This window comes from Muntiacus reevesi, chromosome 21 (genome assembly GCF_963930625.1).
Source record: "Muntiacus reevesi chromosome 21, mMunRee1.1, whole genome shotgun sequence".
Classification (NCBI taxonomy): domain Eukaryota; kingdom Metazoa; phylum Chordata; class Mammalia; order Artiodactyla; family Cervidae; genus Muntiacus; species Muntiacus reevesi.
Window position 1 is genome coordinate 8,033,857 of NC_089269.1, and position 17,456 is coordinate 8,051,312.

A 17,456-nucleotide genomic window follows, 5' to 3' on the forward strand; every position below is an offset into this window, starting at 1 on the left:
TGGTCATGGTGTGTCTATTAGTAGTCCATCTTGTTTGAGGCTGAGTGGTAGTTTAAGCAGGGCTTTAAAATATAAACACCAGGAAATAAGAGGAAAAGCTCTTTGAATTTCAGCTCAGTTCTCAATTTTTTCTGCCTCTACTGGGTTATTATCTTTGATGTACTGAAGTTTGAATTGGGTTTAGCTTTCATTGCAGCTTCAGTTAGACAGCTTACCTCACTTTTCAAAGATTTAAAAAATTAGTTCAGGCCTTTTCCTCCAGGAGGGCCTTTTAAACAAACATTGTAAAACTAATTTAATCTACCTTTATTCAGTGAGAATACAAATAAGTTGGACTTTGTAACTGTAAGACCACAAGGATGCTAGATTTATAATCTGCTAGAACTCCAGATTATATATGGATCATGAGACTTTGAGACCCAGAAATCAGAGATTATTCAGCCTCAATACTGAGACTGTGAAAAGTTCAGTTCAGTATAGTTGCTCAGTCATTTCTGACTCTTTGTGACCCTATGGACTGCAGCACTGCAGGTCTCACTGTCCATCACCAACTCCCAGAGTTTATTCAAACTCATGTTCTTTGAGCCGGTGATACCATCCAACTATCTCATCCTCTGTTGTCCTCTTCTCCTCCTGCCTCCAATCTTTCCCAGCATCCTCAGAGTCTTTTCAGTTGAATCACTTCTTAGCATCAGGTGACCAAAATATTGGAGATTCAGCTTTAGCATCAGTCCTTCCAGTGAATATTCAGAACTGATTTTCTTCAGGATGGACTGGTTGGATCTCTTTGATCTCCAAGTGACTCTCAAAAGTCTTCTCCAGAACCACAGTTCAAAAGCATTAATTCTTCAGTACTCAATTCTTTCTTTATAGTCCAACTCTCACATCCGTACAAGACTACTGGAAAAACCAGAGCTTTGACTAGACAGAACTTTGTTGGCAAAGTAATGTTTCTGCTTTTTAATATGCCTTCTTGGTTGGTCATAACTTTTCTTCCAAGGAGCAAGCATCTTTTAATTTCATGTCTGCAGTTACTGTCTGCAGTGATTTTGGAACTCAAGAAAACACTCACAGGCAAGTCTGGGACACTCACAGGCAAGCTAGCTTAAAACTCAGCATTCAAAAAATGAAGATTATGGCATCCAGTCCCATTACTTCATGGCAAATAGATGGGGAAACAATGGAAACAGTGACAGATTTTATTTTGGGGGGCTCCAAAATCACTGCAGAAGGTAACTGTAGCCATGAAATTAGACTATGCTTGCTTTTTGGAAGAAAAACTATGACAACCTAGAGAGGATATTAAAAAGCAGAGACATTACTTTGCCAACAAAGGTCCATCTAGTCATAGGTGTGGTTTTTCCAGTAGTCATGTATGGATGTGAGAGTTGGACTATAAAGAAAGCTGAGCGGTGAAGAATTGGTGTTGGATAAAACTCTTGAGAGTCCCTTGGACTGCAAGGAAATCAAAGCAATCAATCCTAACGGAAATCAGTCCTAAATGTTCATTGGAAGGGCTGACGCTGAAGTTGAAGCTGCAGTGCTTTGGCCACCTGATGCAGAGAACTGACTCCTTGGAAAAGACCCTGATGCTGGGAAAGATTGAAGGCAGGAGAAGGGGATGACAGAGGATGAGGTGGTTGGATGGCATCACCAACTAGATGGACATGAGTTTGAGCAAACTGGGGGAGTTGGTGATCAACAGGGAAGCCGGGGATGCTGCAGTACATGGGGTCACAAAGAGTCGGACAGATTGAGTGGCTGAACTGAACTGACTGATACTTTTTTTTTTTCCATTTATTTTTATTAGTTGGAGGCTAATTACAATATTGTAGTGGTTTTTGTCATATTTGGACTCTGTGGGAGAAGGCGAGGGTGGGATGTTTCGAGAGAACAGCATCGAAACATGTATATTATCTAGGGTGAAACAGATCACCAGCCCAGGTTGGATGCATGAGACAAGTGCTCCGGCCTGGTGCACTGGGAGGACCCAGAGGAATCGGGTGGAGAGGGAGGCGGGAGGGGGGATCGGGATGGGGAATACGTGTAACTCCATGGCTGATTCATGTCAGTGTATGACTGATACTTTTTGAGATACCAAACGGTTTTCCAGTGGCTGCACCATTTACATTCTTACCAGTAATGCACAAGAATCGGAATGAGCAACTGAACTGAGTACTAGTTTAGTCGCCAAGTGGTGTTCAACTCTTGTGACCCCACACACGGTAGCCTGTCAGACTCCTCTGTCCATGGGATTCTCCAGGCAAGAATACTGGAGTGGGTTTTCATTTCCTTCTCCAAGGGAATTTCCCAACCCAGGAATTGAACCCGGTCTCCTGCATTATAGGCAGAATCTTTACCAACTGAGCGATGAGGGAAACCCATATATTATCAAAGTTTAAATATAAAATTATATCCCTTTTTAAACCAATAATCTCTATGGCTTGAAAAATTAAGACCTGTATCTTCAACATGATCATAGTTTAACATAGCCCTTATGTACTTCTCCACCTTCATCTCAACATCTCCCTCTTAACACCACATGCTCCAGCCACATGGGCCTGCTTTTCATTCCTATAGGGTGGTGAGTTCTCTTCTACCCTATAATTGCTGCCCATGTTGTTCTGCATCTGAAAAATTCTTAGACCACCTCTGGTCTTTTTCTTTCTCTTTTACTAACATCCTTCAGACCTCAGCTTAAGTTTTAATCATGCAGAGGTGTCTTTCATGACCTCCAAGTTTAAGTCAGTAATCTCATAGGATTGAGCTCGCTCCATCATAATACATAGCAGTTGGTATTATACATCATTTAGTGATTACTCAATCAATTTTTTCTCTTGTCCTTATAGAAACAGGTTCATATCTCTTTGCTTAGCACAGACTCTCTCATGCCTAACATGTCTGTCAGATACGTAAAAAATGTTCCACAAATATGCTTTGAATAAAGAAATGAATTAATTTGTTGATAGTTTAAAATATTTTGCTTAAAAAATTCTAAATCAGCACCAGGTGATGGAGTAAATCTTTGTGTAACATTAATTAGCATGCATATTAAGTAACAAGTGATGACTTATTAAACTAATGAAAAATGAATGTTTGAGATATTGGGAAAATTGATGAAAAATAAACAAGGATATATTATTACTAATGATAACTTTAATGGATTCAGAAGATATGAATAATGAGTGGTTATGCACCTGGGTATTTAGGCCAACAAAATTTTAATTACAAAATGTTACACCTTAGACTAAGAGATTCAAAATTAAAATTTCTTTATGAATGATAACTTTGCAGAATGAAACTGTCTATATCTTCTGGAGGCAGCATCTTTTTTCTCACTTAAGTTCCTGCAACTCATTTTTGTAAAAACTGAAGGGTCTGGCTCAAAGTCTCAGCATATTGTGGGCATCATTTCTGAATTTGTCCATTAAACAAATCTAGAGCAAGAGATACGTCATTCTTGTTCCTGATAACAAGCAGATGTTCAGAGCAGCTTGTGTCCAATTATGATACAAATATTTAAAATCAGCGTTGAAATACAGTCTTCACTCTTTGTAATCAGAGGCAAAGATGAGTGTGCTTTTTCATAGAATTTATTTTAATGATGCTTTAATGGGTAGCACAAGCTACAATGAATAAAGTAAATGCTGACAGGTGGCATAAAATCCAAAGATGAACTATTGCGCCATACTCCACAGTGAGGGTTTAGCGGTTGTATTTTATTCATGCTGCTTCTTAATACCACTTAACCACAATGGCCACGTCAACCACATATCACCTCCAGTGCTTTTCTAAATTATGTTAAGGAATAAATGGCTTATGATAGAATCTCTTATAGAAAACAACAAAGTGTAACGGGATAAATTAGGTCATATTTCTGGAATCATCTCCAGTACCTAGTGATGGAATTTTGAACATGCCACCCAAAAATATAGCAGCTTGGAATATTGAATATTTTCAGTTGAAAGAATCTGGGAAAAAAAAAATGGCAGAAGAAGGAAAGTCATTATCTTTAAAAAAAAAAAATATATATATATATGTATATATACATATATATATATATATTTTGACTGTGCCAGGTCTTAGCTGCAGCATGTGGAATCTTTAGTTGTGGCCTGTGAACTGTTAGTTGCAGCTTGAAGGATCTAATTTCCTGACTAGGGATCAAACGTAGGCCTCCTGCTTTGGGAGCACTGGACAACGTGAGAAGTCTGAGGAGGAAGGCTGTTCTAACTGTCACTCTGTCCTTCTCTTCTGAAGCCGATCATAAGGCCCTCATGTGATATGTGCCCGCTGTATATGCAGAGGAGAGGAGAATCGTTATCTCTGGACTCAGAAGGATCCTGAGAAACGTGAATAAACAGCCCTCACTGAGTTTCCCAGTTTACTTCACCTACCTCATACTCTTCGCCCTATTGTATTTCTTCATGACTGCCTATTCTTTGTCAAACCTAGCATTAAAATACCCAGGTTTTACTGTTTCTTTGGGTCTTTATTTCCCAAAAGCTCACATACTATATAAAATCTCTATTGATATTTGTGTGTGTGTGTGCGCTATTTTCCTGTTTAATCTCTCTTTGTTGGTTTAATTTTCAGGCCAGACAGGGACCCTAAAATGGGAGAAGAAAACTAGTTGCTTCCCTATGTTAAACAACAGAAAATTTATAAATATATAACAAAAACAGAAATGTTGTCTTTATTATCTACATGTTGGATCCCCCATTATTACTTTGAGAAAGGGCTTTTTGGATGGCATAGTAACAATTTTAAAAGGCTATCAGTTCAAGAGGTTGAGGACATATGTATGCCAATGACTGATTCATGTTGATATATGGCAGAAACCAACACAATATTGTAAAGCCATTATCCTCCAATTAAAAATAATCATTTTTTTTAAAAGGTTCAGTTTAGGCCTTTCTTTACCTAGCATTTTGTCAAAAGATTGTGATATGCCTAGTGGACAGCCTTAAAGGCGGATGCTCAATAAGTAGTTATGGAATCGCACTTTCTAATACCTTGACTTATTGACTGTATTCTTCTTCCATACATTACCCATAAAACCCAAAGTTCCACTTAAAATAAAATTACCTAAGAGCAGAAAACTATTGAGTTTCTAAGAAGGATCACCTTTATCAATCATAATTTATTCAATAATCTTTTATTTCATCCAGTATCAATATTTTTGTAAGATTGTCTCATTTATCAAAGAAGTTGCAATTAATCAATATTAATTGAATAACTAATTTACCAATTAAAATTCCTTAAGAATTGATAAAATGAATAAAATCTGTTTCTACTTTGTTCTGTAATTGTATTTGAACCTATACTCTCGAGAAGAGTATCAGTTTTATTATATCCAATCTAAGAGTCCAAAATATTTTTGAAACCTTATTTATTATTATATTGGCCCATCTACTAACTTTTTAAAAATATTTAATGCTTTTTACAGAGGGTTAATGATATATATAAAGAGCAGACTATGTTAAGACAATGGTCAGGTATAACTTTTATATCTAATGATAAAATGGCTGCATCATGATTATGTTTAAGTAGTTATTTTCAAACTGTTGACTTACTAACCTATTATTACTAATTAGTTTCAAACTTATGTCAATTAGTCTATTTATTGGAACAAATAACTCTAGTTTATTAGTCATTTTTGTCTGTCATATATAAGAGAAAATGTTTAACTTTTTACCAACCTTTCAAGAGTAACATTTTCATATCTGTATTCATAAATAAATAATATTTAAATGTTACTCTTTTATGATAGAAACATAAAGTAAAAGGACTAATTAACTGAGGTGCTAATTGTTCCACCATCTATAAGCATCTGACAAACTTTCTGTCATAATATCTTTACTATATTGTGTTACTGATATTAGACTATGGAAACATGTTTATTAAAGAAAGAAACATGTTTATGATGTTTCTTTAATTTGTAAGAAAATTCAATACATCTCTCTACTTAAGAAGAGCCTACATGAAAAATACTTGAATATAATAACTGAATCACTTTTGAGGTGATCACCCTCCTATATAAAATCACCCTTCTAATAAAATCAACCATCATCAGAAAATCTTCAGAATAATGCGACAAACAGCTAAAGACTTCTAAGATCAGTATGACTGGAAAAAAATATTATTGACCTGCGAGTGTTCTCAGCATCAGCTTTCCTTCTCAACATACTCTTAGGTATTTTGTGTAACTGATTAGGAACAATAAGAAAAAGGAACAAAGAGGGGAGCTTGCTTCAGAATAGGGTAGAAATTTCAGGGTTTGAGAAAAAGCAATGTGACATGAAAGAAAAAAGCCGCATGAACTGGATAACAGACTTTCTGTATGGCTGTTAAACTCTGGGGAGAAAAACTTCAATATGTAGAGAAACTGAGTGGGTAAGATTTTGAGAAAAGTTTTAAAGATACTTTCCATAGATTAAATTGTTTCCACCCTAATTTCCCTGTCCTCAAGAAATGATTTAACGTTTAAAATGAATTTCAACTAAATTTTCTTTGCTGATTTCTGCTTTTTTGAAAACTACATTATTTAGGAAGTTTGTCAGCTGAGTAGCCACTTATATTTCAGTTAAATGTGTCGATGTCTATAATGCAAAGTAGACATTGCACATTAAAATACCAAACACTTTCAGAGGAGTGATAGCAGGTTAACATTTTTGCCTATTGTTTTTTTATATTAAGGTGACTTTATCAATGTATTTTATTAGAAATAAAGTTTAGGTAAAAGTGCTGCTGATGGTCTCAGTTTAAACAATTAAATTATGCTATGAGTGGAAAAAGTTTAGCTATAGTCAAATTAATGCAATGAAAATATGAACATTAAAATCTATTCAATATTTTGCATAAGTTCAAATAAATAGAGGCTGTTATGGATAAGAAGCTAATAAAATATCTATATTAATATTTAATCTTATCTACTCTATACATCTATCTACTTTATCGATTCATCTATTTATATATATTTATAACAGAATTATTTTTAAATTTCCTTTCTTTATTTTTGGCTGTGTTGAGGCTCTGTGGCTGCATGGGCTTTTCTCTAGTTGTGGTGAGCAGGGGCGACTCTCCAGCGTGGTGCATGATATTCTCATTGCAGCGGCTTCTGTTCCGCGGGGCACTGAATCTAGGACCCTTAGGCTTCAGTAGGTGCAACACATGAGCTCAGTAGTTGCAGCTCCCAGGCTCTATTCTACAATTTCAATAGTTGTGGCACACAGACTTAGTTGCTCTGGGGCATGTGGGATATTCCCGGACCAGGGATTGAACCTGTTTCTCCTGCATTGGCAGGCAGATTCTTTACCACTGAGCCACCAGGGAAGCTCTATTAACAGAAGTTTTGAAGGTGCAAATGCCTGAAAAAACCTGAATGTTCTGTAATCTAGAATGATTAAATAATATATGATCCATTCATAATAGAATATAGTATAGAAGGTTTTAAAAGTGGGTTAGATTTTTATGGATGTATCAGAGACATATCTGTGATTTGCTGTTAAATTTTAAAAATCAATCTTTATAGTGGTGTGTTTAATATGATTTGATTTTTAATTTTCAAGAAAGCATAGCTTGTACATTTATAGTATTTAATTCTTTCTTTTTTCTCAAGAAGAGACAAACATATATAGCAAAGCATACCAAACTGTGGGTACCTTTTTTTTTCCATTTAATTTTATTAGTTGGAGGCTAATTACTTTAAAATATTGTAGTGATTTTTGTCATACATTGACATGAATCAGCCATGGATTTACATGTATTCCCAATTCTGATCCCCCCTCCCTGTGAGTACTTTTAATTTCAGGGAGTTAAAATTTAAATGAGTGAAAGTTTATCATCAATGTGTTGTCTGTAAGCTCTGTAGAGAGTTTCAGTCATTATCGGTTCAGTTCTATCACTCAGTCATATCCGACTCTTTGCAACCCCATGGACTGCAGCACGCCAGGCCTCCTTACATCACTAACTCCTGGAGTTTGCTCAAACATGTCCATCTAGTTGGTGATACGCTCCAACAATCTCATGCTCTGTCATTCAATATTTTATTACCTTCAACCTTTCCCAGCATCTGGGTCTTTTCTAATGAGTCAGCTCTACACATCAGATGGCCAAAGAATTGGAGTTTCAGCTTCAGCATCAGTCCCACCAATGAGCATTCCCAGTTGATTTCCTTTAGGATTGATTGGTTTGAGCCCCTTGCAGTACAAGGGACTCCAGAGTCTTCTCCAATACTGCAGTTCAAAAACATGAATTCTTTGGCACTCAGCCTTTTTATATGGTGCAACTCTCATATCCCTATATGACTACATAGATTTGACTATACAGACCTTTGTGAGCAAAGTAATGTCTCTGCTTTTTAATATGCTATCCAGGTTGGTGATAGCTTTTCTTCCAAGGAGTAAGCAACTTTTAATTCCATGGCTTTAGTCACCATCTGCAGTGATTTTGGAGCCCCCCAAAATAAAGTCTATCATTGTTTCCATTGTTTTCAAATCGATTTGCCATGAAGTGATGGGACCAGATGCCATGATTTTCATTTCTTGAATTTTGAGTTTTAAGCAAGCTTTTTCCTTCTTCTCTTTCACTTTCATCAAGAGGCTCTTTATTTCCTCTTTGCTTTCTGCCATAAGGATGGTAACATCTGCATATCTGAGGATATTGTACTTTTCCCAGCAGTATTGATTCCAGCTTGTGCTTTATCCAACCTGGCATTTTCCATGATGTACTCTGCATATAAGTTAAATAGGCAGGATGATGATATACAGTCTTGATGAACTCCTTTCCGAATTTGGAACCAGTCCATTGTTCCATGTCTGGTTCTAATTGTGGCTTCTTGACCTGCATACATATTTTTCAAGAAGCAGGTAAGATGGTCTGGTATTCCCATTTTTTGAAGAATTATCCACAGTTTGTTGTGATCCACACAGTCAAAGGCTTTGGCATAATCAATAAAGCAGAAATAGATGTTTTTCTGGAACTCTCTTGCTTTTTCTATGATCCAACAGATCATGGCTATTTGATCCTGGTTCCTCTGCCTTTTCTAAATCCAGCTTCAACATCTGAAAGTTCATGGTTTATCTACTGTTGAAGCCTGGCTTGGAGAAATTTGAGCATTACTTTGCTAGCGTGTGAGATGAGTGCAATTATGAAGTAGTTTGAGCATTCTTTGTCATCGCCTTTATTTGGGATTGAAATGAAAACTGACCTTTTCCAGTCCTGTGGCCATTGCTGAGTTTTCCAAATTTGCTGGTATATTTTGTTCAGCACTTTCACAGCATCATCTTTTAAGACTTGAAATAGCTCAACTGGAATTCTATCACCTCCACTAGCTTTGTTCACAGTGATCCTTCCTAAGGCCCACTTGAATTCACACTCCAGGATGTCTGGCTATAAGTGAGTGATCAGGCCATCAAGGTTATCTAGGCCATGAAGATCTTTTTTTGTACAGTTCTGTGTCTTCTTACCACCTCTTCTTAATATCTTCTGCTTCTTTTAGGCCCACACCGTTTCTGTCTTTAATTGTGCCCACCTTTGCATGAAATGTTTCCTTGGTATCTCTAATTTTCTTGAAGAGAGCTCTAGTCTTTCTCATTCTATTGTTTTCCTCTCTTTCTTTACAATGACCACTTAAGAAGGCTTTCTTATCTTTCCTTGATATTCTTTGGAACTATTGGCATTCCCTGGTGGCTAAGAGGGTAAAGCATCTGTCCACGGTAGGGACACCCAGGTTCAATCCTTGGGTTGGGAAGATCCCCTGGAGAAGGAAATGGCAACCCATTCCAGTACTCTTGCCTAGAAAATTCCATGGATGGAGGAGCCTGGTGGGCTACGGTCCATGGGGTCACAAAGAGTCGGACACGAGCAACTTCACTTGTTGTTGATTCAAATGGATGTATCTTTCCTTTTCTCCTTTGCTTTTTGCTTCTCTTCTTTTCTCAGCTATTTGTAAGGTCTCCTCAGACAACCCACATGTGTTTCTACTTTTCCTTTTCTTGAGGATGATTTTGATCACAGTTTCTGGGTACATTAGGTACCTTAGTCCATAATTCTTCAGACACTCTGTCTATCAGATTTAATCCCTTGAATCTATTTGTCACTTCCTCTGTATAATTTTATTGGATTATATTTAGGTCCTACCTGAACAGTCTAGTGGTTTCCCCTACTTTCTTCTATTTAAGTCTGAATTTTGCAATAAAGTGCTAGGATCTGAGCCACAGTCAACTTCCAGTCTTGTTTTTGCTAGCAATTCGGATTGGGCTTCCTGGATAGCTCAGCTGGTAATGAATCCACCTGCAATTTGGGAGACCCTGGTTCAATTCCTGGGTCTGGAATTTCCCGTGAAGAAGAAGTGGGCCACCCACTCCCATATTCTTGGGCTTCCCTAGTGACTCAGATGGTAAGGAATCCACCTGCAAAGTGGAAGGCTTGGGTTCTATCCCTGGGTAGGTAAGAATCCCTTGGAGGAGTGCATGGCAACCCACTCCAGTATTCTTGCCTAGAGAATTCCCATTGGATTGAGGGGTCTGGCAGGCTACCGCCCATGGGGTTGCAAAGACTCTGTTATGACTGAATGACTGAGTGCAGTGCCGCGCAGGAATCCACGTTACTTTATAGCATCAGAATGGGAAACTGCTGTCAATGCTGGTTAGATTATGAGCTTAAAGATAACTCCCTTTCTGACGGCATGGTTCTGGTGGGAGTATAATTCAGTCAATATCAATTTCTATGATTATCCAACTCTTTCCAAATTCTGTATTTTAGAGGCACAGCCACTTATAGTATTTTGAATGTAATAGTTTCTCCTATTAAATATCGGAACTATGGAATACAAGCTAATACAAAAAAATGAGGTATGATAGCTAGAAATTTACTATGTAATTAGTGACCTTATAATTTATGGTCAGAAAAGGAAAGAGAGGTAGAGCTTTTTTTTTTTTTTTCTTTTTTCTCTGCTGATAATAGTAAACAGATACATGGTCTTCTCAGATGCAGCTAAGTTTTTTAAAGATACCTGTTGTTTTTTTCCAGTCTTCTGACCCTAAGCAGCAGTTATGCCTTTCTTTGATATTAAAATTGAAAATTAAGACTGCCATATAGAATCTATTCTTCTCAGGTTTTACAATCACAGAATTAAATATTTCTCTCTAAACCAGCCTGTAACTTATTCAAGAGATGAAAGTGGAAATAATTAGACTTCTAGGCTGTACCTATTGCACTGATCTGGGTAGGAGAAGTTGAGAATAGGGAAGTGGCACTGAAGACCGTATTGAGATATTTGTGAGTAGAGCTAAGAGGATCTCATGATGAACTAGGGTTTGAGAAAGAAGCCGAGCATTACTCTAAGGACAACTGTAAGTTCCTATGGAATGTCAACAAATATCAGAGAGAAGAGAAGAGATCATGAGAAACTGATAAGGGTTCACTAGTGATGTAGTGGGGGGGGCGGGGGGAGAGAGTGGTTTTCTCAATGCAATGTGAAGAAAGTAAATCCAAGATGAGAATCATCTACTGGATCCAGTGTCACCTTTTTTTAAATCAATAAAGATGAAAACTAATCATAAACATGAAGAATAATAGTGGATTTAAAAAAAATGAAGACAAAGGTGTACTTGGCAAGAACAGTTTTAGCAAACTGCTGAGAATTAAGCATGGAAAAGGAATGAAGGAGATCACCTGCCTTATTTCTAGACTCAGTTGTGTTGTGGTTGTGGAAGGAAGAAATAAAAACTGCCAGAATTTGAGAGAGCAGCTGGGAATATAAGTGCCTTCAAAGGAGAGCAATATTTTAGTTAGAGTAAGTAAGTTATGGGTATGATCATGAAATAGTTTGAGGATGAATATTAGAAACCAAAGAGAAACCAATTCTGGAGCTGGGAAGGGATCAAATACATAGAACAGATATTTGAAGATTCATACAAAAATTGAGTGCAAGGGATACTGGATAACCTGAGTTTTTTCTTCTTCTGCAGACTGATATAAAAAAAGAAAATATATAAAGGCCCCTTAAAAATGGTGTCATTAGATATATGTATTTTAATGTTATGTACAATTCATAACGTCTTTCCACCTGCTCCTCATCCTGTTCCCCATCCTAATAATAACGACAGCTGGGTTCTGATTATTCCCTTTATGCAGTGCTTGTCCCACAAACAAGTCATCTTTCAAGTGCCCCATAGCTTTCCCAGAAGAGAGAATACACGTTACTTTCTCTCTGAGTGATTGCTTCTGTTATGGCACTTTCTCCCTGGTGCAGAGCCAAAGCTGAGGGAAACGATTGTTTGTATTGTTCTCCTTTTGGAAGCCAAATGGAAAATAGCAGCATTTTTAAACACCTGTTTTGAGATTTCTCCAGTTACAGCAAATAGCTGATTATGATACAGATGAGCTGTGAGAACAAACTGAACCCTTAAAGAATAATACAACAATACTCAACTGTGAAGCAGAACTAAAACAATCAAAAATTGCTTGGATTCTGTAGGAGCAGGTACATTGAAAGTTAAATAAATCATTTCCTAAACTACTGAGGTTGCCTAAAATCCAGGATGCCATCTGTTTCTTGGTGTGGGACTTTTCTCAGACACATTGATTAGAATAAACACATCTATGTAAACTTGTGGTGGTCTAATGAACCACAATTTCCACAAGACCTTGAATTAAGGTGGACAGTGGAGGGTGGGGCAAAATTTAACTACCTATTACTCTCTAGTGAATACCTATGTGAATCTTCTATGAAGAGATTGGATAGCACACAGATATGCAACACTATTTGAAAATGTATGTCTAATGAACACTATAAAACTATAGCTTAAAAGATTAATACATAAGCATTTTTGCCAGTATGTTTTCTCCCTAAAATCACATCTGAGAATCTGATATTCTCATGCTAAAAACTTTTTTTTAAAAGCATATATTAATCCATTTAGAGGCAATATGCAATAGCATAACAACAATGACCTATTTCAATAGAGAAACTATGGACATTGATGGAAGGTGAAATCATTGACCAGACATGTAACACCATAGAAATGAGATGATCCACTGTTGCCTCATCTTACTTATTATTAATTCACCATGCAGAATCTCCTGAATTTACCCAAATATCAATAAAGCAAATTCATATCAAATCACTTTGTAGAAAACGAATCAAATCACCCACATCAATCTTAAATTCATACAGTGTAAGCTGCTGCTGTTCAAAGATGTGATTTAATCAGCTGTCTTCAATCCTGGCTGTTCTTTGTAAACACAGACTCCAAAGTCCTTACTCTCATGTGTACCAAATCAGTCTCTAGAGGAGCCCCGTGATCAGTATTTTATAAATCCTTCTAAGTGATGGAACCCGAATGAACACTGGAGTTGGAAAATGCTGAAGTAACTGATGTGAAAAAGTTGTTATTGCTTAAATATAGTTTCAGGAAAAAGAATGTAATGACATATATAAGATGTATTTCTTTCGGTTAAAATATTAACCATTATTCAAAATATGTATATATTATTAACCATTTTGAAACATTGATGCTTGAATTAGTTTATTAAATTCTGTATTACCTGGCAGTTAGTTTTAGGCAGCAGGGTGGCTTACAGGTAGTATAGGTTGCAGAGAGGTACCAAATATGATTATGAAAGCAGAAAAGTACTGAAGTCAAAGCTAGCATTTTCACAATTGTGTATAAAACAGCTCGTGCTAAAGGAAGGGTACACCCTCTATCTAACATTCAATCTCAACAGTGCTTGGTTGACTTCATTGTAAATAATGACCAGGAAAACTAGGGATGAAGGACAGCTTTCAGGTTGCATTATTTACTAAGGCATGTACTGAAGCAGAATTATTTGCAATGTAAGTGATTTCCTCTTAGTCATGACCATGTTGCAGTTATTCTCAGTAATCAAAAGTCACAAAGCTTAGACTATATGATGGGCCCAAATAAACGGGGTGGAGTGCTGCTGGTAACATGTCAAAAAACTTACACCACTTTCTTCACTGAGCTGTGACATACTCTTAGGCTGAGGCAATACCCACAAGAGACTGAGGGGAGACTTGAAATGAGCTTGAATATTTGTCATCCACATCTATCCCTTTGTAATTTCTGAAATCCCATGATTATTTTTGTTGTTATTCTGTCAAACACTCTCTCCTTTTTTATATTAAAATAGAAACACTTTTTTGAAGACTCATGTCTCTCTGCACAAGTCCATTTCCATGAACTAACTTGTATAAATGTCTTGTTTCTGTTAGAAGAGATTGTGTAAGTTTTGAGTACCTGATAGAAATTAAAATAAATGTTAATAAACACCAGAGCTCTGCTGACCAAAGCCAAGGACAGACGCTCTAGTCATCTGTTGCAATCCAAGGAGGCCTATCCATGTGGCAGGCATACCGAGTTTCCTGCTGAGTCAGAGATCTCCGTTGTGTTCTTGTGCATTGCTTTTGGAACTCGAGTCCTTTCATTTCAGGTGAAATTCTTCTTGGTAGATTGGATGTAGGCTGGTCTTTGGAAAGAGATCAAGCCCTGAGCATTTGGAGTGGGAGTACTAAACCCAAGACCCTAGACAACCAGAGAACTAACTCTAGAACTAATCTTAAATAGTGAGAAATTACACAAAGGAAACCACCTGAATGTAAGACCCAGAATCACCCAACCACTGGTAGTGCCTTATGCAGGAGGCCTCATCTAAACAACAACAAAAAAATGAAAATACAAACCAAACCATCAGCAGACAGGATGACCACCTCACTCAGCCTTGCCCATCAGAGGAAAAACAAGCAAACAAAAACTCAGCTCAAACCTCACCCTATGCAAAGCTGACACAAACCAGTGGACCAACCTTAGGAGGGCAGAAACCAAAAGGGAGAAAGAATTCAACTTTGAAGCCTGGGAAAAGGAGACCTGAAACATGTTAAGTTAAAAAAAAATAATAGTAATAATGAAAAGGCAGAGAAACACTACACAAATGAAGGAACAAATTAGGAACACAGAAATTCCAAATAAATGAAGAAGAAGTAGGCAAACTACCTGAGAAAGCATTCAGAATAATGATAGTAAAGATGATACAAAGCCATGAAAAAAAAATGGGGAAAATACAAGAATCAATTAATAAAGACTAAGAAGAATTAAAGAATAAATATAGACAAACAACACAACTACTGAAATTAAAAATACTCTAGAACAAATCAATGGCAGAATCTCTGAAGCAGAAGAACAAATCAGCGAGCTGGAAGATAAAATGGTAGAAACAACTTCTTAAGAGCAGAATAAAGTAAAAAGAATGAAAAGAACTAAGGATAACCTCAGAGACCTCTGGGACTATATCACATGCATCAACATTTAAATTATAGGGTTCCCAAAAGAAAAAGAGGAAAAGAAAGGGTATGAGAAAATTTTTGAAGAGATTAGATTTGAAAATTTCCACAATATGGAAAAAGAAAGAGTCAATTAAGTTCAAGCGGTACAAAGAGTCCCATACAGGATAAACCCAAGGAGAAACATGCCAAGACACATACTAATCAAACTAACAAAGACTAAACACAAAGAAAAAATATTAAAAGTGGCAAGGGAGAAACAACAAGTAACATACAAGGGAAACCCCATATACTAACAGGTGATTTTTCAGCAGAAACTCTGCAGGCCAGAAGGGAATGGCAGGATATATTTAAAGTACTGAAAGGGAGAAATAAACAACCAAGACTACAGTACCTGGCAAAGATCTCATTCAAAATTGAAGGAGAAATTAAAAGCTTTTCAGACAAACAAAAGTTAAGAGAATTCAGTACCATCAAACAAGATGTACAACAAATTTTAAAAGGGCTTCAATAAGAGAGAAATGCAACAGAAGAAAAAATCAACCCCAAACAATTAGGAAAATGGCAATAGGAACACATATTTCAATAACTACTTTAAAAGTAAATGGACTAAGTTCTCCAACTAAAAGACACAGACTGGCTGAAGTCTGTGTGAAGACACACATATATGCTGTGACAAGAAACCCACTTCAGACTTCAAGATAGATATATATTGAAAGTGAGAGGATGGAAAAATATATTCCATGCAAATGGGAAGCAAAAGAAAGCTGGAGTAGCAATCCTCATATCAGACTAAGTAGACCTTAAAATAAAGAAGATTACAAGAGATAAGGAAGGACACTACATAATGATCAAGGGATCAATCCAAGAGGTAGACATAACACTTGTAAATATCTATGCACCCAACATAGGAGCACCTCAATACATAAGACAAACACTAACACACATAAAAGAAGAAATTGACAGTAACACGGTAATAGGAGGAGACAAACACCCCACTCACACCAATGAACAGATCATCAAAACAGAAAGTTATTAAAGAAACACAAGTATTAAATGATGCATTAGATGAGATGGATCTGATTGATATCTTCAGGACATGCCATCCAAATACAGAAGAATACACCTTCATTTCAAGTGCACATGGAGCATTCTCCAGGATAGATTATATTTTGGATCACAAATCAAACCTCAATAAATCTAAGAAAATTGAAATTATATCCAGCATCTTCTCCGACCACAACACTATGAGACTAGATATCAATTACAAGGGGGAAGAAAAAAAAAAAGCAACTAGGAAACACAAAAACATGGAGATTAAACAACACATTTCTAAATAACAAACAGGTTACTGAAGAAATCAAAAGGGAAATAAAAATATTTCTAGAAAAAAATGACAATGAAAACACGACAACTCAAAACCTATGGGAAGCAGCAAAAGCAGTTCTAAGAGGGAAGTTTATAACAATACAATCCTACCTTGAGAAACAAGTAAAACATGGAATACACAACCTAAAGAAACTGGAAAAAGAACAACAACAAAATCCAAAAGTAGTAGAAGGAAAGAAATCATAGAAAACACGCTCTTCCATCAACAAAAGAGAAGACTCAACATAAGGACATCACCAGATGGTCAATACTGAAATCAGGTTGATTTTCTTCTTTGCAGCCACGGATGGAGAAACTCTATACAGTCAACAAAAACAAGACCGGGAGATGAATGTGGCTCAGATCATGAACTCCTTATTGCCAAATTCAGACTTAAATTGAAGAAAGCAGGGAACACCACTAGACCATTAAGGTATGACCTAAATCAAATCCCTTACAATTATACAGTGGAAATGACAAATAGATTCAAGGGATTAGATTTGATAGAGTGCCTGAAGAACTATGAACACAGGTTCATGACATTACACAGAAGGTAGTGATCAAGACCATGCCCAAGAAAAAGAAATGCAAAAGACAAAATGGTTGTCTGAGGGGGCCTTACAAATGTCTGAGAAAAGAAAAGACATGAAAGGCAAAGGAGAAAAGGAACGATATACCCATTTGAATGCAGTGTTCTGAAGAATAGCAAGGAGACATAAGAAAGCCTTTCTCAGTAATCAATGCAAAGCAATAGAGGAAAACAATAGAATGGGAAAGACTA